This window comes from Podarcis filfolensis (assembly GCF_964270895.1).
Source record: "Podarcis filfolensis genome assembly, chromosome: 15".
Lineage (NCBI taxonomy): Eukaryota > Metazoa > Chordata > Lepidosauria > Squamata > Lacertidae > Podarcis > Podarcis filfolensis.
In genome coordinates, this window is record NC_139618.1 from 30,041,528 (window position 1) to 30,061,669 (window position 20,142).

Here is a 20,142-nt window from a genome sequence, read left to right on the forward strand (position 1 = left end):
CGGTGGTGGACATCTCTCCTCTCCACTGTTCTTCTTACAAGCTGACCACTGTAAGAGGCAGAGCACCAGACCCAGTTGATAGAACACAACATGATAGTTCCTCCCCATTCCATCCACTTTATTTTGCAGCAAAGATAAATAAAGATAAACTGAGTATCTCCTGTTCAAGACAGCATTGAAGTGGAGCAGAAGTGTCAGGAGGCTCAGGCGGTGGGATGGGAGAGAGAGATTAGAATCTTTGTAGGTATGAACAATGGACAGTGTGGTGGGACTACACTGCTTCCCTGAACTCCCTCTTGCTGAGTCACTGCTTCATCCTGGGCTGGAGAGGAGGTGTGGCAAGGTGGATGTGAGATCAACATGGCACAGATGCTCCAGCAGGTGTCCCAATTTCCCCCCAACAATGTCAACCCTTCATGTTGATCATGGATAAATGGATAGACAGACAGACATCAAACACCATCGGGTCCATCTGCTGCATCAGCATGCTTGAGGTTGATCATCAAGATCGGCTTGCACATCTCTAATGAAGGAAAGGCCACTGAGGGACGCCCCCCTTCTGAGGCAGTCTGTCTCACCGTCCAACAATTTGTACCCTCAGGACCTACTTAATATTTAGCTGATATTCCCTTTCTTGTAATTTGAGCCCATTAGCTACTGTTCCATTGCCTAGGTGACAGCCTTTAAGATATTTGAAGATGTCAATCATCATCACTATTTGAAGCTGTTAGTCACTCGCTACACAAAAAGGTCTCCGAGCGACTTGCAACATATTTAAGAACATAAGTAAAAAAATACATTATAATAAAAAACACATTTACAGAAAAAACATTTACACAGAAACACATTCAGTTCATAAAAAACACACAAGTAACCCCCAATAACAGCTCCAGAAAGCTTATGCAGCACAACTACCAGCAAACATCACCATCATAGTCCAACAAAAACCTGGGGGGGGGGGAGGTAAGGTTTTACCTGGCACCAAAAATACATCACTGAAGGCACCAGGTAGGTCTCACTGGGGAGAACATTCCACACATGGGGATTTCACAACTAAAAATGCCCTCCCTTGCCATCATCTTCCTAAAGAAAGACTTCAGATGATGATCTAAGGGTAGAAGAGATTCATATCAGGAGAGGTGGTCCAGAAGATGTTGAGGTACTGGGGCATAAAGATGGTTCAATAGGAAAGAAATAAAAATTAAAATAAAATAGAGGATTTGCTTTAATTTACCTCCATGGTGTTGTTTTATCACCATCCCTCTAACCTGCTTGTAAAGACCTTCTTACCATTGGAAACTTTCACCATCTGTGACACCAGGGCTTCGTATGCATCAGGTGTGCCATAAGCACTGGTCCTTCCAATAATTATGAGTTCCTTTGAAATTCAAAACACACTTTTTATTATTATTCCACTTTGAGATGGGGTTCATCATTCTGTTTTTCGGTTTCCCGAGTGCGAGAGAGGCTAACCTCCAGGCATCTTTTTTAATTAGCAGGGAGACAATGTGCTCATTCCTGCCTCCCTTATTCCTGCTTGTACAACACAGACAGAAAAAACCCTTTTTATAATACAACAAGCAACCTCTAGGTCACAGCTGGTTACAAGAGAGGGAAAGAGGAGAGAGAAATGAATGAGCCACACAAACAACAACACAAGATACTTAATTAGATTAGGTCCAAGATGGGTTTATTCATTTACTTACTTCAAGATGTACCCAGTTTGTCCCGTAAGGGACAATTCCATTTTAAAAGCACCTCTATGTTTCACGCAAGCCAACCAGTCATGTAAATTCTGCCTCACCTGACCTGTGCTGAGGGTCACCAGATGGGAGCACACTGCATGGAACCAGGCCCCGAAACAAATTTATTTGTTCCCTGGTAAGCATGGAGGAGGAATTCAATACATTTCACACTGAAAGGTGAAACTACATAATTTGCACTTCCTGAAACAATACCTAAACCAATCTGCAGTCATTCTATGGAAGCTGCACTTCTCTGAATTTTGCAGGGCAGTTCTCCATCCAAGTAATATGTACAAGTATATATATACTAGTCTGGAGTGTGCATAAAAATGCTTATATTGGCGGGGGGGGGGGACACATATAAAGATGCATCATAGTAGGGAAGTTGCTTGCAAAAATAAGTATATTAGGCAAAACTATATACAAGAGAGACAGTGTGGTGCAGTGGTTAGAGTGTCCAGCTCAGATCCAGGAGACCAGGGTTCAAATCCCCATTCAGTCATGAAGTTCACTGGGTGAACTTGGGCATTGCCTTTTAGCCTACACAATGTTGTTGTGGGAATTAAATGAGGACAAGGAGAACCATGCATTCTACCTTGAATTTCTTGAAGAAAAAGATGGGATAGAAATGCTATATATGTATATAGTAGGACAGTTATGGTACTTCTGGTTGCGTGTGCTTTCCTTCAACTTGAGACTACAACTTTTGAATACAGGTATTCCATAGTCTTTAAAAAATAATATCCCCCCCTCTCTGTCTGTCAGCTTGAAAACATGCAGTGCATGGCTAAAGCAGGCAGATCAGCAGAGGTGGGGTGAAAAAGAGTGCAAGAGAACAGCAGGTGGCTTTGCAGCGCAGAATTATAATCCATTAACAGAGTTAGGCAGGGAGTGCATCTTCACTCCACGCAGTTTCTGTCAGTAGTAACCCACGTGGAAAAGAAATATTGAAAGAGAAGCTTTAATACAGCTGATTTCAATAAGTACGCTTTGCATAGTGAGATCCAAGGCGGACTGTGGTCTTTTTTCTTTTCTTTTTGCAGGCAGAGGTCCGTAAATACTGCAGATCTGATCTGAGAGGTCCGCTCCTACTCAGCAGGGGAATGGGGCTTTGTCTGCAGAACCCTATGACAAAACCCAAAGTCTGGTGTTGGAGGTAGAAGAAGACAACTTCTTAGCTGCAGCAGCATGGTTACAAGCCCAGGCTTTAGGGGCAAGCATGGGGATAAAACGAAGATCATGGCCACTGGTCCCATCACCTCCTGGCAAATAGAAGGGGAAGAAATGGAGGCAGTGAGAGATTTTACTTTATTGGGCTCCATGATCACTGCAGATGGTGACAGCAGCCACAAAATTAAAAGACGCCTGCTTCTTGGGAGAAAAGTGATGACAAACCTAGACAGCGTCTTAAAAAGTAGAGACATCACCTTGCCAACAAAGGTCCGTATAGTAAAAGCTATGGTTTTCCCAGTAGTGATGTATGGAAGTGAGAGCTGGACCATAAAGAAGGCTGATCATCGAAGAATTGATGCTTTTGAATTATGGTGCTGGAGGAGACTCTTGAGAGTCCCATGGACTGCAAGAAGATCAAACCTATCCATTCTTAAGGAAATCAGCCCTGAGTGCTCACTGGAAGGACAGATCCAATAGACTCCAATACTTTGGCCACCTCATGAGAAGAGAAGACTCCCTGGAAAAGACCCTGATGTTGGGAAAGATGGAGGGCACAAGGAGAAGGGGACGACAGAGGACGAGATGGTTGGATAGTGTATTCGAAGCTACCAGCATGAGTTTGACTAAACTGTGGGAGGCAGTGGAAGACAGAAGTGCCTGGCGTGCTCTGATCCATGGGGTCATGAAGAGTCGGACACGACTAAGCAACTAAACAACAACAACATGGGGATAAAAAGCAACACAACATGAGTGAAGGCAAGCTCATGTGTCATGCCCAACTACTTGCACCCTGTCTGAAAGGTGCCACTTGATTGCCAAAGTCCCACACAATTGTTTCATCTCACATGGTTCAGACATACCCCCTTGCTGCATGGAAGTAGTAATCATTTATTGCTTGGAGGGAAATTCTCTTCAATGTATTATCCCTGATTTTTTCAATATTGCTTGCAAGAACGTTCATCCATTTCTTGTTTCTATTACCATCTGCTGCACCTTCTCATTCACTTTCTTTAATTAAATTAATTTGCCCTAAGTGGTGCCATGCTGTAGCTAAATCTGATTGTCTATGTAGCTTAGTGATGTCCTGTTCACTGCCTGGTCCCTGATTGTCTAGGCTAGGGCTTCCTGCATGCCTAATCAAGCAAGCACTGCCTTCAGTCTCAGCTGTCTCGACTGACCTAATTTGCTCTTAGTGATGACATCATGTTGCCAAATCCAGGTGGCTACTCAGCCTTGTGGCACCATCTAGGATGCTATGGGAACCCTGATTGACCGAGGTCACTCATGGTGCAAATCCAGGAAAAAGGAAGTAGAACCAGGTGGTGAAAATTGTGGTAGCTAAGATAAATTAAAGAGGCTTTGCAAAGTTGAATGAACATGTCTACATTGGGCCCAAGTCACTGTTTTCAGCCTGACAAGTGGAAACTGGAAATATTTGCAACAGTCCAAGTGCAATCCAGAATAACCTCACTTGAAGGCTTTCAGCAAATCTCTATTTTTAAATTGTTATTCTTATTTTGCTCAGCTGCTCATTGAGACACAGGAAACAACGGTGAATTACCCCCCAAGATCTTGCGCATGTGTGGGTGCAACTTTTTTAAAAAATGTAAGAGCAACCACAGATATTTTTGGGGGTGGGGGGAGTGCAAATAAAATCAGGATCACAGCACTGAGGGAGGGGATTAACCCCCTTTCTCCATGCTATTTTCCTCTTTAAAATTGCCCCACATCAAAGATGCTACTTGCCTGGTGGACGGGGAAAAACATCATGTAAGAGATGGCTATGAATCAGTCTATTTTCAATCTGTGTCAGTTTCACATCTGTTCATTCATAAATCTGTTCCATGCCATTTCAGTGTCAATCTGTGATTTTCAAGGAACGTACAAAATGTACATTATTTTGCACGCATTTTATCCTAAAATATACATTGCTGTATTCATCTTATCCTAAAATACACATTTTATGTGGATTTTAACCTAAAGCATACATTTTTTTATGTGCATTTGGTACATTATTTGAGCCAAGAAGTGTTTAGCAAAAGTCACTGGAGTGTGAAAGCCAACTGATAACTGCATTCTGCTCTGGGTATTAGTCTGGGAAGTGCAAACCAGGTCACATCCCTTTAAAATACAGATGAAATGAAATCCTCAAGCATCCCTAAAACAAATAAAAGATGGCATTTGTGTGTCTATGGGTAGAAGACTGGATGAGCTTTGTGTTGTACGGTGCTTTTCCACAGTTAAAGTGCTCCACAGATGATCAATGACAACTGTATCCAACATCATGCAGGTTTTCAGAACTACTCTGCATCCTATTATATGACTCCATGTTTAAATACCAAAATAATACATTACAGTCATGATTGCAATTAATGAATTATGGATTCCAAATTGCGAGGTCGTGATGTAACAACCTGTGAATGATAAATTAAGTGAATTATTGCAATTGGCCAAAGTTCATTGAAACTCTCCGAAGGGAAAGGATTCTCTTGGGTATTGTCGGACAGGGGGTGTTAAAGATGGATATAACTTTCTTTTTGTACGCTACAACAGCAGCTAGGATGCTTATTGCGAAGTACTGGAAGACACAAGAATTACCCACACTGAAAGAATGGCAGATGAAGGTGATAGACTATATGGGCCTGGCAGAAATGACGAGCAGAATCCGAAACCAGGGAAGAGAAGCAGCGCAAGAAGAATGGAAAAAGTTCAAGGACTATTTAAAGAAATATTACAAAATTAATGAAAGTTAGAATGATGTTGGATTGGAAAGTAAATGGTTACTATTAGCAAGGGTTAAGACAAGGAGAATAAGGAAGATTAGATTAAATTTAAATTAAAATAAGGGAAGATTTGCTGAGTAATTGATAAGAATTTGGAATACAGAAAAGGGAGGCATGAGGAAGTCGGGGAAGAAAGGTATAAGAAATTAAGATATGAAATGGTACATGTTTTTTGTTTTGTTTTTGTTTTCGTCTGTTTATGTATTTGTTACATGTTTGTTATTGTTATAAAAACTTTTAATAAAAAATGATTTAAAAAAAAAATCCAAATGTGTATCGCAGGTGGAGAAAGGGAGAGCACTCAAATTCACTTCATCAGTTTGAGGAGATAGCTCTTTGTTTTAGCAGCTGCAGCGATAAAAATCTAATTGAACAGTCAGACAAAAGCAATGCAAAGTGTGTTAACCTTAAGTTATCCAGGATTACATTCCCAGTTCTATGTAACATGCATTCAATGGAATCTTTAGTCTCTTCCTTCTCCTCTGTAAAGGCCCTACAAGTTGTGGCTGCCACATGGTAGCTGTCAGCAGCTCGCCCCCGAGACCCAGTGATATTTAAGGCAACATCTCCTATGTGTACATTTCCTATACTAATGAATATTGTGAATTACTAAGGGTTGTATCCCTGTGTGAGTGGCATTCCACTCACAAAACAGGACTTACCCCTTCATCCCCTCTTCCTGCATACCCCTAAAATTTTCTCCATGGGGTCCCTTGATACTCTGGAACAGATTTTGCAGGGGTGCAAGGAGAGGATGGGGAAAATCTGTTGCACAGAATTATGTTGCCTAAGTAGAATGGCAGCGCTGGATGATACAGCTCTGAGTGAGGTTGTCCAAAAAGCCTCCCCACCCTCAGCCATTATAGCCCTCTAGTCTCCCACCCTATCTGCCAGTTGAGGAGAAACATGAATCAGTGTTAATATTCCAAATGTCCTTTGACACGACAAGCCCCACACTTCATGGAAATGGTTCCCATTGCTGATTATGATACTACCAGTAGCTTGTTCACCTAGCACAAATCAGATGGGCCTGTTTGCCTTTCCCATTCTGCTCCCAGGCTCAATTCAAGCTGCTGGTTTTGATCTTTAAATATTAAAGCTTAGGACCGGAATATTTTAAAAAATTGTCTCTCACGCCCCTACCCTGCTTGAGCCTACCCAACAACTCCATTTCTCTTCTTAGGCTCTTTTTTGGGGACTTATCATAGGAGCCAATGCCTAGGGGCTGAGGGGTCTTTGCCCCCCTCCAAATAAAATATTTGAGGGGCCGCACCCCCAAAGTTGAGGGGCATTGCCATTCATATGGTCCCCATGCAATGCGTCATGTGATCATTTATGCAGGGCAGGGCTTACTTGTCCCTGTGGCGATCACACAGGGTCCCCGGACGTTTAACAGTCTATTGATCCCTGTGCCACCACTGTGCTTGCTTCCCCGCTGCCACCAACCAGTTACTCTCTGGTAAAACTCTGAGTCCAGTCAGTTGTTAAAAGTGAACCAAAAAAACAAGTTTATTTTACAAACATTAACAAGTTTATGGTTTCTCAGATAATATTCTTGTCAGTATCTTAACTTTTGTTTCTTTAGCGGCCTATACCTTCCAAATACCTTCTGACTGATTATCTCAACTGTTTGACTGACTCCTCTTAACAAATTCTCTCCCTCTCCCACACCATTCCAGCCCAACCCACAAACTTTTCTTCTCTGTTTCTTCTAACTCCAGACTGTCTTCTCAACAACTCTAACTCCCTCAAAAAACCTCTGTGCTTAAACGTTATACACAGTTAACTCTGCCCCCTGGGTTCCCATTGGTTAGTCATTTTACAGTTAGTTAACCCTTTCCCTATGAACCCAGTATGATGTCACACACATAGGAGGGCAAACGCCACAGTCCCCCTCCCCAATATTTTATTCAAGTTGTCACCCCTGTGACTTACATTATATATACAGTATGTAGGGACGCAAAGAGGGTATATTTGACATTCAACATCTGGAATAGCTCCCAAGAGAGATATACTTGGTCCCATCATTGCTCACTTTTGCAGGAATAGTGACTACAATTCTATTCCAGCAGCAAGCTGGAATTGAATAGAAAGCCCCCAGTCTGGGAGGGTGAGCTCGGGTGGCAGTGATACAAGAATAGGTCTGTCATCAAATGACTTTCCTGGCTTTCAAATTAGCATGATTTTCTGGTGACAAGGAGCAAACATGTACTCAAAAGACAGAAACTTTCTACACTTCTAAAACTGTAGGCCAAATTCATGGCTAGTGTAATTCAACTTAATATGAAGGAATTACCTTTGATGGAATTAATGACATTTTTTTCCTAATTGCCTCGGCTGTTGGCCCTATCTGGTGGGCTAGGTTTGAGCATCTGTTTGGATTTTGAAGCATCCCATTCCAGATGTCCCCTCTTTATACAGTGATTAGGACTGTGGCAGGTCTTAACACTTTCCTTCCCTCAATTGAGGTAGAAGGAAAGAATATTTTCAGTCATTTTCATCCCAAGTCTTGCTTGACAGCCAGAACAGTGTGTCTCTCATATATATATATATATATATATATATATATATATATATATATGACAAATGGTTTGGTTGTGTCGTAATCCACACATTTCCCTATGAATACTGTCTTCGTATGAAACACTATAAAATCTGTCCAAAAAAAATGCAGTAAGTTTGATATTGAAGGTGTTCCTTCTAAGAATTGGGCATTTTTATTATTAGATGATACCATTTTAGTGCCTGATGATGTCTGGCTCTGAAGGCTGGTTTGATCCTCAAGAGACAGGTGAAATTTTAACATCTTTTGCATGCAGGTCGTGGAGGTCTCTTATATTTTAAAATGTAAGAATCTCCACTCAGTTTGCCCACACATTGTAAACCCCCAAGTACCCTCTCACTGGGCTGCGAGTTATATCCAACTAACATGTACTTGTAACAGACCCATTAAAATTAATTGTCCTACATTAGCCATCTCCATTAACTTCAATGGGTCTGCTCTGAGTAGGATTCATATTGGCTGCAACCCTTTAATTAACCCCCACCCCCTATTCTGATGTTGGACAACTCTCACTTTTCTGGTTGCTGTTCACTAATTTGATATTGCTTTGCTTTGTATATTTTTGGCTACTATTATATTTTGTTATTGTTTGTATGTGTGTGTTTAATGATGTTCTGTTGTTGTTTTATAACTTTTCTGTTGGATGCTTGTTTCCCCCCTCCTCAAAAATAGAAAGGATATGTGTGTGTGTGTGTGAATAGACAAGCAAGTGTTCACTATCTGTTGGTGAATACATTTGCTCTGCCCACAGGAGGATGGGTTCACATGAAATATTCACCACCCATCAAAGGTGTGTGAAATTCCTACCACTGCCCTTCAAAAAGAAATCCCTGCAGGTGTTTTGCCCAAGTGTGCAGTCAGAGGTGTCACAGTCATAGTACAGCCATGTGGAAGCCTATACCACATGTCCATCTGAACATTTTAACAGTCAAAATAATGGGGACCTTCGTGCTTATGAGTTGCTCCCCTTCCCTGCATTCTGCGGTACCACTAGTTCTTCACAAACCTTCCCCAAAAATGCTACAACTCTGACACACAGTAAGGGCTCATCCATATTTCCTTTTGCAGCACATTTCTAGACACAGATCTGGGCTTTAAAGCTCTGTGTCCGAGTATGGGTTTTTTGGTCCCAGACCTTTCCCCATGAAAACCCGGCACAAACAACAAATGGGTTTCTGTGGATGGCTGTTTGCTCCCATTTAGCGATAAAATGAGGGTTTTTCCAGGGAAAATGCTTAGAGGGAAAACACACACACACACACACACACACACACACACACACACACACAGAGAGAGAGAGAGAGAGAGAGAGAGAGGTGGAGCTTTAAAGCATGAATGTGTGCCTGGAAAGTGTGCTGCAAAAGGAAGTCTGGATGAGCCCAAAGTGACTTAGTAGCATGGAGCAGTTGCCAGGCTAATCCAGGATATAGTCCTGGCACTAGCTTCAGGCACAGCTAATCTCCCCGCCTGCCTCACCAGAGGTGGTGTGACATGGACACAGCTGCCAGTATTGGGATGGAGTGAAGAGGATGAGTGAAAGATAAGCAGCAAGGGATATTGTCAGAAGTCAGGCTGACAGGCAGGAATATCCCTGTTCAGCCGTTAAAAAACAAATTAAAGGAAAAGACCAGCTACATCTTCTCAGATGGAATGGTACAGAGACCCAGAAAAACCAACCTTGCTAATTCTGCACTTTCATATCTTGTCATAGAACCAAACAAACACAGTCCAACTGCTCTTACAGCCTTGGTCCTAACCTTGTTTACTTAAATGGAAATTCAACTTATTTCAATAGGACTTACTTTCAAGTAGTTTTCCCAGTAGTGATGTATGGAAGTGAGAGCTGGACCATAAAGAAGGCTGATCACCAAAGAATTGATGCTTTTGAATTATGGTACTGGAGGAGACTCTTGAGAGTCCCATGGACTGCAAGAAGATCAAACCTATCCATTCTTTTTTTTAAAAAAAGAAATATTTATTAAGATTTTACAAAGACAAATATACAAAAACACATAACAATAAAAGAGAAAAAATAAAAAATAAAAAGATAAATAAAACATACAAAAACAAGAAAAATTAAAAACAATTATTTTTCATAACATAAAACTCGTTTGCTTGTTTCTTTGACTTCCTCACACCTCCCCTTCTTGTATTCCCATTTAAATAATCAAGTCAGCAAATCCTTACCCTCTTTCATTTATCTTATCTCTATAACTTAACATTTTATGACTCAGTATTTTCATACATTATCAATTCATTTTTGCATATTCTTATTAACTTTGTTGCCAATACCACTTATTTCCAATCCAACACCATTTTAGTTATTATTTTTTTTACCTAATTATACCCTTCTTCCATATTCTTAAAGCATTACAGCTGGAAACCACTTAATTTCTATCCAACATCATTCTAACATTCATTAATTTTACAATATTTCTGTAAATAGTCTTTAAATTTCTTCCAATCTTCTTCCACCGCCTCTTCTCCCTGGTCTCGGATTCTGCCAGTCATTTCTGCCAGTCCCATATAGTCCATCATCTTCATCTGCCATTCTTCCAAAGTTGGTAAATCTTGTGTCTTCCAATACTTTGCAATAAGTATTCTTGCTGCTGTTGTAGCGTACATAAAAAAAGTTCTGTCCTTCTTTGGCACCAATTGGCCGACAATGCCCAGAAGAAAGGCCTCTGGTTTCTTCAGGAAGGTATATTTAAATACCTTTTTCATTTCATTATAGATCATTTCCCAGAAAGCCTTAATCCTTGGGCACGTCCACCAAAGGTGAAAGAATGTACCTTCAGTTTCTTTACATTTCCAACATTTATTATCGGGCAGGTGATATATTTTTGCAAGCTTGACTGGGGTCATGTACCACCTGTATATCATTTTCATAATATTCTCTCTTAAGGCATTACATGCCGCAAACCTATCCATTCTTAAGGAAATCAGCCCTGAGTGCTCACTGGAAGGACAGATCGTGAAGCTGAGGCTCCAATACTTTGGCCACCTCATGAGAAGAGAAGACTCCCTGGAAAAGACCCTGATGTTGGGAAAGATGGAGGGCACAAGGAGAAGGGGCCGACAGAGGACGAGATGGTTGGACAGTGTTCTTGAAGCTACAAACATGAGTCTGACCAAACTGCAGGAGGCAGTGGAAGACAGGAGTGCCTGGCGTGCTCTGGTCCATGGGATCACGAAGAGTCAGACACGACTAAACGACTAAACAAAACAACTTTCAAGAATGCACATTTAAGATTTTTATTTGTTTACATCACCGGTAGACAATGCAGTGCCCCACACATGCTCCTGGACTACAACTCCCATCATCCTTGATCACAGCCAATGGCTGATGGGAGCGGGAGTCCAATAACATCTGGAGGGCACCATTTTGACAATCCCTGACTATCCTTAGAAGTCACTGCGGTGGGAAGAAACTTTATTAAAATATAGGGCTGGCACCAATTAAATAAATCTTGGCTGGTTTTTTGCATGAGTTTTTGTTTATTTCTTACTTGATCCAATCCACATATAACTGCATACAAAATAATAGTTCTAATGGGATGAAATGCAAGATCGCTTTGTCCTTTGCTCACTCCCAAGAAGGAATACCTCTGCTAAGATGATGCCTGCCATCTGCAGTGTTAACTAGTACTTGCATTAAGATTTTAAAATGATAATAATCTGTGGGCTGATTTTTCCTGGGCACCTTTTTAGCCAATCCAAATGTTTCTAATTGATTAATCTAACTGATTGATTGATCTAACACTGCAGCTGTAATAATCACAATTCTTTTCCTGTGACAATGGACAAAGCTCCATAGGGACAGAAAGAAAGGGAGGGGGAGTTATTCTGTAATAGGGATGAAGGGTCTGTTATTTTTGTCTGTGTAAAGAACCTAATTCAGTCTCCATAGGGGATGAGCAAAGCTCTAAAGGATTTGGGCGTTATATGATCAGAGGGAATAAATGTCCTAAGGCTCATCTGCTTTATTTAATACTTATCCCAACAGACTCCTGCTGCTTCGAGGAAGCAATTTTACTTAGTGGTGCATATCTTACCCGGACAGGCCCTCCCTTTTACGACATTTTGACAGTTTCCAGGTTGCAAACATATTGGTCAGGAATGAATTTCAGGGGGCGGGGGAAGAGTCTCACAGAAATGAAGATTTGATTGCACATTTCAGAAATTTCAGATGCACAATCTTATGTTCTCAACCATGCTCTGTGACCAAAATGATTTCCCCACCTCTAATATGGGTCCTTCCTTCCTTCCTTCCTTCCTTCCTTCCTTCCTTCCTTTTCAAGTCAAGCATATCCAGAACCTGAATTGAGGCACTCTAAGTCTGCATGACTGCAGAAGAGTAAAAGGAGACAGATTGGAGGAGAAAGGCCATGTTGCTGCTTTTCCATATTCTACCAAAACAGCCTGGCAGAACCTTGTTTTCCCAGATGTTGTTGGGCTATAATTCCCACCAGCCCTGGCCATCAGGCCATACTGGCTGAGGCTGATGGAAGTTGTAGTGCAACAATATCTGGGGAACCAAGGTTGGAAAAGCTGCACTATAACATCACTTCTATGTAGCCCATTGGTCTTTCTTGACCTGGATTGTTCTCTTTATAAATACTTCTCATTAGGCTTGGGCATTTGCCTTGTCAACAGCCCTTGTGCATTGTATGGTTGGCTCCCAAGTTTTGGTCTGTGCATATCCCTCTTTCCCAGACTGCCAGCTCTTTTGTTTGTCTGTCTCCCCGCTTCTCTCTTGCTTTCTCATCACAGGGAGCTAGCCACCCGTCAAAGGAGTCCTGATGCCAACGCTAAACCAAAATTTCTCAAAATATTCATTTTTCTTGGGAAATTTCTGAATTTTCCTCTTTATCACCTCACCACGCTCTTGAGAAAAATGAGGCCACGTTACAGAATTTTCATCAAAACATTTATTATTTATTTTGTGTGGCAACCACTATTGGAAGCTGGTGTGATGACCTGAAAGCTTAGATTGTGATGCGATCCTTTACAAGAGACTGTTAATTCAAAATTCTTTACTTCTCTTTCATTCTTGCACGGTGTGTGTGTGCGTGTGTGTGTGTGCGTGTGTGTGTGTGCGCGCGCACACACACATGCAAGCTAGCTCTTGCTGTGCTAAGTCTGTAAGTCCATCAGTTTCCTGACTCCTTAACCTCATTTGCCCCCCCCCCAAAAAAAAACCTTGAGCTATTGGAGCGCTTGACACATCTCCGGTGCACGAGTGAGAAGAATTTAAGAAAGCCTTTCTTTCCCTGACAACGAAAACTCATTTGCTCCTTTGAAAAGAAACCCAAACAACCTCTCTCTCATATTCAAGATAGGAGATGCAATCTCCCTGAGGGGAGAATGAGCAATTAATACAAGAAAGATTGCAGGAGCGTGTCGTCGCCTGGGTCTTTTGCAAAACACTGCTCCCATAAAGGCGCAACTGCGACCTTCGAAGAGCAATGGTGGCACACATCCCCAAGTATGGAACAGGTTTACCTGCAGCAGCAGCCTGGACTTTGCAGGCAGAGCACAGGGGAGCCCCCCCCCAGCCTACCCCCCTGTATCTATTCAGCGAGCTCCATTTTCGCTGCTATCGTAAATTAATTAGGATAGTGATCAGCCAGAATTCATTAAGAAGCCTTTTTTGAAATGTAAAGTGGTGTGTGTGTGAGAGAGAGATGGAGAACATAAGCTAAAGAAAGTTGAAGCTCTCAGAGAGAAACAATAGAAAACCTAACAAACAACCATTTCCTCTGGCTGTGTCTTGGGCCACCATTCAATGATATTATGGATGGAAGAGAGGGAAGGTGCCTCTTACAGACTATAGCTTTTATGAATAAATTGGTCTTTCCGAAATTGGTCAGTTTCTTTGTGGACATTGATTTATTTTTCCTGGATTTTCTTTGTGATTGTTATGCTTTGTTTTGCTTTGCTTTGTTTTGGGTTTTTTTTTTCTGGATGGTGCCTACTGATGTGAAAAAATCCATCTAGTATTGCTGATAAATCAGGAGATAACCACTGGGGTCAGGGAAAAGGGGAAAAGAAAGAGAGAAAGAGAGATGGAGGGAAGAAAAGTCTTTGCAAGTTGCCACCCTGGTTTTGTCTCCTTACGCATTGCCTTAAAGGAAATATTAGCACTGCTGAATGTGTAATTAGACGTGTTTCCCCTCAGGGCATGAGGGGGACTTGACTGTATTTCCTTGTTATCTGATCACAGCAAATGTAATTTGTGTTCCCTTTGAGTCTCTCTCTTTTTTAATTCCTCTCCCACTTTTGGATGGCAAGTCTCCGCTCAGCTGAGTAATGGATGACAGTGCTGGAAAATAGGACATTTTTCTTGTCTTGTACTCTCTAAACATTTCCAAGGTCAAGTGCGCTAAGAGGAAAAAGGTGCCCCCCCCAACAAGGTGAGATGGGGTGCATACACACACACCTTATCTTATCAGATCTCTTTTACTGCAATAAAGTACTGTAATAAAAAAGCAAATTGGAGATAGATAGATATATTTTAAAAACTTGTTCATTATTTTGTGATATTTTGGGTTGATCCCAACAACCCAGCTGTGGAGTTTGGAATTTTTCCTTATGCCCACCCTCCCACATGGCAATCTTTGCATTTTGTGTACAGTGGTACCTCGGGTTACAGATGCTTCAGGTTACAGACTCCGCTAACCCAGAAATAGTACCTCAGGGTTAAGAACTTTGCTTCAGGATGAGAACAAAAATCGCGCAGCAGTGGGAGGCCCCATTAGCTAAAGTGGTACCTCAGGTTAAGAACAGTTTCAGGGTAAGAACGGACCTCCAGAACGAATTAAGTTCTTAACCCGAGGTACCACTGTATTGTTAATGATGGTATTGAAAATAGCAGTTGGCTCATAAGACCTGCCCCAGACCAACTGGCTGATGGTGAATAAAAGGACCTCTAATGAGGTGTACTCCATTATGATGAGTAGGGAATGTCTAGAGAATGAGTCTGTATATATGTAAGAAACATGGGGGGGTTCAATATGTTTCTGTGAATCCTTTGCAAAGAGGCAAATGGCACCACAACCCTCTCAAGTTCTCTGCCAATGAGAGCTGGCCCATCAGTGTCAAGGTTAGAAGGCACATTTGACCTTCATGACAACAGAATCCACAAGACCAATTATTTATCAATTGATTTTGCCATAGAATGGAATGCAAACCAGCCACTCATTTGTGTGGGGGTGGGCATACTAAGGTCCACTTAGAAATTCATCAGGATATGGAGCAAACAGTCAATGGGAGACTGTAGTTCCAACTATTTCACATGTCACTGCTAGTGGTTACTGAAGTTAAATGAACTTCAATAATCAGTGGGTAGAAAATATGTGGTTCTTCAAGTGTTTTTGGCTGAGGGGTAGTCAGAGATGATGAGAGTTGTAGTTGAGCAATATCTGGAGGAACTAGAGTTTTCCCATAAGTGAGGGAAGTAATGGCAGGGGGCACCTCTGTCCAATAATGTAATTGCTGAGTCAATAGCTGCCATCAATCAACAACTGCAGACTTCCACGATGCCAGTGAGGGATGTGGGAGAAATCAGATTCAGTTCATATTTTGACGGAAACCTACAAAATCCGCACTTCTCTGAACTTTGTGATGAGGTTCTCCAATCAAATAACTTGTACTAAAAGGTATGTATTAAGGGGAAGTTGCATTAGTGAAAACAGCACACAAAAAGGCACCGTATCGGTCAAAAGTGCTTGCAAAACATGTATATATTAAGAGAAATGGACACTAAAATGCTGATGGATTTTGGTGAAGACTTTTAAAAATGCAACCAGATGCAGAAATGTTGTGAAGTGAATTTAAGACTGGAGAATATGAGAAGCTGAAATTGACAGATTCATCCAGCCCTAAGTGATGTATCCATTTCCTCCAGCACCACCTCCCACTAATTTCTGGCAACGATAAGAACTCCCATCCCTCCTTGATCATCCAGCAGAAACTACTAGCAGTTCCTACTAGCATTCCACTTCACAAGCCACAGCAGAAATCCAATATGAACGCCAAACACATTACATTTATATCCATAAGCCATTATTATGTGCCTCTACAGCATTCAAAGCAGGTTGAGGACAGAAAATGATCTCAAATGTAATTCCAGGTTTTACAACTCCCTCTTTTCCTTTTGCAACACATCTAGTAAATACATTGTTCATCGCTAAGCAATTTGCCTTCCCAATCATTTGACCTTTAGAGAGGTTTCTCTAAAGTACAACACTTTTACTAGGTCACAATGGATGGGGACTCAAGTGAGCCATAAACCATATTAAGCTTTGAGTAATTGTACCAATAGGTCAGGGGTCCTGGTTTTGGCACAAAAGTTATCTTTTGTAATCAGACATGTTCTCTCTCTCTCTCTCTCATCTTGATCTGCCTAAGCTTGGATCCATTTGTGAGAGAAAGAGAGAAGTTTAATTACTGAAGGTATCTTTATTGGACTAGAAGTCTCATGAAAGGAGTAAACTATTATGGTATGGAAGTGATGATCTCACAGAAGTCTACAGAGTGCATGGGAAAGAACATATGGCTCCCATTTGGGGTGTTAGAGCAAGCGTCGTAGTCTAATTAAAGGGGTCACTGTGGTTAATGGTTCACACATTGCAAATTAACTTTTTACTTAGCTTATAATAAAAAAGATCCATGCTGATCATTTTCCACTGCCACGACTATCAGTAGTTTATATTTGTATGGAGTTCAATGATGAGACAAGTTTTGCCACATTGGAAGACATATCCTGAATGCCTGGTAACCTCAATACCGTTGTTTGGGCTGAAGTCCCATTGGTTTCTATTCCAAAAATGCAAGAATACAGAGAGGGTAGACAACGCACATACATCATATTCAGCTTGTAATATCACCTTAAACAGCACTGTGATTCCACCCACCCATCCCCGAGACCAGTGTTGGTTAATATCTAGGTCATTAATTCACAATGTTAGGATACCACGCTGCCATCATTAATACATGTATAAGTCCCACTGATGTCAGAAGGATTTATGAGTAAGTAAATGGTACATGACTGAAGCTTCAATATGCAAGGAATAGGTTTTTTTATTATGGAAATCACGACAGAAATACATTTAGAATGCTTGTCTAGATTTCTCATGTGGTGCAATGGCTCAACTACTGGGCTTGGAAGGCTAGGATGAATGAAAATGTTGCAAAATCTTTACTCACAATGGGTGGCCTTGGGCAAATCCCCTGTAGGCTCAGGCCATTGTAGCCTAATCTTTAAAAAACCATTCCTGTTCATCCCAATACTGATAATGCAAATATTGTGTGTCTATCAACAAAGCGTGTGGTGCAAAGGCCTCTAGAACCCTGTTCACATGTGCATGTTCATGATTTGATGACAGCAGCATTAAGTTGCTATTTACACATGTAGATGATCCTCACCAAACAACATTGACACAAGACTCAGCAATGGGAAAGAGAAAAGATGGGGAGATCTAGACATAGCCACGAGCTTGTCTAAATCTATTCTTTGTTTGGGGGCATGTTGAATAGATTGGGATCCTTTGGGTTGAAGCCATTTCCTGACACTCCCTCCATATGCCCTCAAACCAACCTGACACTAAGATCTGTTCACATGTTATACTAAACACAGGTACCAGCTTTTTCTACAGATGTTCAAGTGTTTGTGTGAAAGAGTGCACCTTTGTTGATTTGTGCAATTTCTCTTTGTGAATGCAGATTGTACACTTGCTGACTATAACATGTGAATACCCCTACCAGAAATGGATGATTCCAAAAAAGTCAGTTTCCCCCAGTTCCCCATTTTTCCTCCCTCTAAAGTTCCGTTTCCCATGCTTGTGCGTCAGTTTGTTATTGTTGTTTTTTCTAATGTACTCATGAAAATTTATCAGCATTTGAGTACCCATTTCTTCTCCTCTATATAAACTGTTGCACACCATTTTGTTTAACATACACACTGTCAAAAACATTCTCTCCTCTAATATAATTTGTTTTCATATGTTATTTTCACTAATACATCCATTTTTATGGACACCTTTTCCCAATATATGCAATTTAAATCCATTTTGGGGGCGGAAATCTGCATCTCAAAACTTGGGAAGGGTACGTTTGCAATAGTGGCATTTCGTTTTGTACATTGTTTCAGAAAGTGCAGCTTAGGAAGGGTTGTGTGAACCAAACCAAATCCTCCCCCACCAAGATCAGAGCTCTGATGTCAGTAAGGACCATGGCTGTGGATGTTTCCATGACAGCAGGAATGGGAGGGGGTTACAATGCCCTTCCAGGGGCTGTAGGAATCCAACCTTCCAAAGCAAAATGTTATTTCACATTTTCTTTTCTTTGTTGTAATGCAAGCTACCACAGAATGACCCAGGTCAGTGATTTTGTTCTTGAATCTGTTCATTACAAGATACAGTGGGTTGATTTCTTTGAATTTGTTTTGGCCAGCTCTGTTCATTCAATTCCTGGAAGTCAGAGGCTCATAATGGAAGTGTCTCCTCTGCCATATTTATGGCAGAAAACTAGTACAAAAGTGGAAGTGGTATAATTGAAATTCACGTGGAAAGGGCCGGCTGAGAAAGGTTGAGCACAGACTGGTCTGGAAAGACATTGAATGTAATGGAGCTGCAGGATTTATCCATAGCCAAATTAAAGCAGCCCATATTTTTTATCAGCAATGTATATATGTATCTAGCTATCTAGCTATCACAGCCAATTCTCAACATTCTCTTTCTTGGCCGCAAACTTAAAAGCAAAAGTAAAGATGTATCTCATCCTAGAATCACACAAGGAAACCAGGTGGAGATGTGCAGACAACGATGAAAAGCTATGTAGCAGGATTGGCTCTGATTCAGTATAAGGAAATCTATCTACTTTGTTTTCTCTCACTTTCTCCTTCCCGACTCTCAAGTCTGCACATTTCAACATCCATCTGTGATTTCTTTATTTATTTTTAAAGAGTCCTCAGTGTTCTACTGCAAATTTCTTCTAACCATTTTCAAAAAACGATATTGCCGAATACAGATTTTTGCAAAGCAACTCCCCACCCACCCAGCCAAATATAATGCATTTTCACGTTGCTTGGGCTGAAGAACTGCATTGCTAAATTTGCCAAAGTGTGGCTTTTGAAGGATGGCTGTGTATTGTTCATGTATTGTTTTAGAAAGTGCAGACTGGGTAGGTTTGCCTTTAAAAAGTGAAGTGAATCAAATTTCTTCCCCCTATGCCTAGCTCTGATCTTGGCGACTGTTAGTGAACTCTATGAGATAAAAGCACTTTTCAGATATCATCCATACCTCAAAGGTACTCAACAGAAACAGACCACGTGACTGGATCTTCTCCCAACACCACATACATCTCTGAGTCCAACCTCTTGGTGTTCATGTATTCAGCACAATGACTTGAAAGAGGTGCCTGACTATTCATAGTCGTTTAACAGAATAGGAAACCCAACGTGAATGGGATCAATGTACAGTCGTACCTTGGTTTTGGCTCTCAAATGATCAAAACCTGGAAGTGACTGTTCCAGTTTATGGAAGTTCTTTTGGAAGCTGAACATCTGACAGGGCTTCCACAGCTTCTGATTGGCTGCAGGAACTTCCTGCAGCCAATCAGAAGCTGCGCTTTAGTCTTCAAATGCTTTGGAAGTCGAATGGACTTCTGGAACAGATTCCGTTTGACTTCTAAGGTATGACTGTATATAGAAATGCCTATTTGACGACAAAGTATGCTTAAAATCATGCACATTGAGGGGAAAATATTTTCAAAATATTTATGTCTACATGAAGTTTCATGTAGATTATTTTTAATACACAGATTAATGCAGAAATTGGATAGAATGGGCTTATGAATGAAGAGATGCAAAACTGAC

General features: G+C 41.1%; 1 long non-coding RNA gene across 1 annotated transcript; it reads right to left on the bottom strand.

Annotated features, from left to right (window-relative positions):
• Nucleotides 1–206: 206 nt before the first annotated feature.
• On the bottom strand, nt 207–19,775 carry LOC310750817. The gene is made up of 3 exons (XR_014542305.1): nt 19,568–19,775; nt 1,291–1,378; nt 207–322 (listed from the first exon to the last, which is right to left on the bottom strand). It is a non-coding gene; the product is annotated as an uncharacterized lncRNA (long non-coding RNA).
• Between the last annotated feature and the right edge of the window lie 367 nt (nt 19,776–20,142).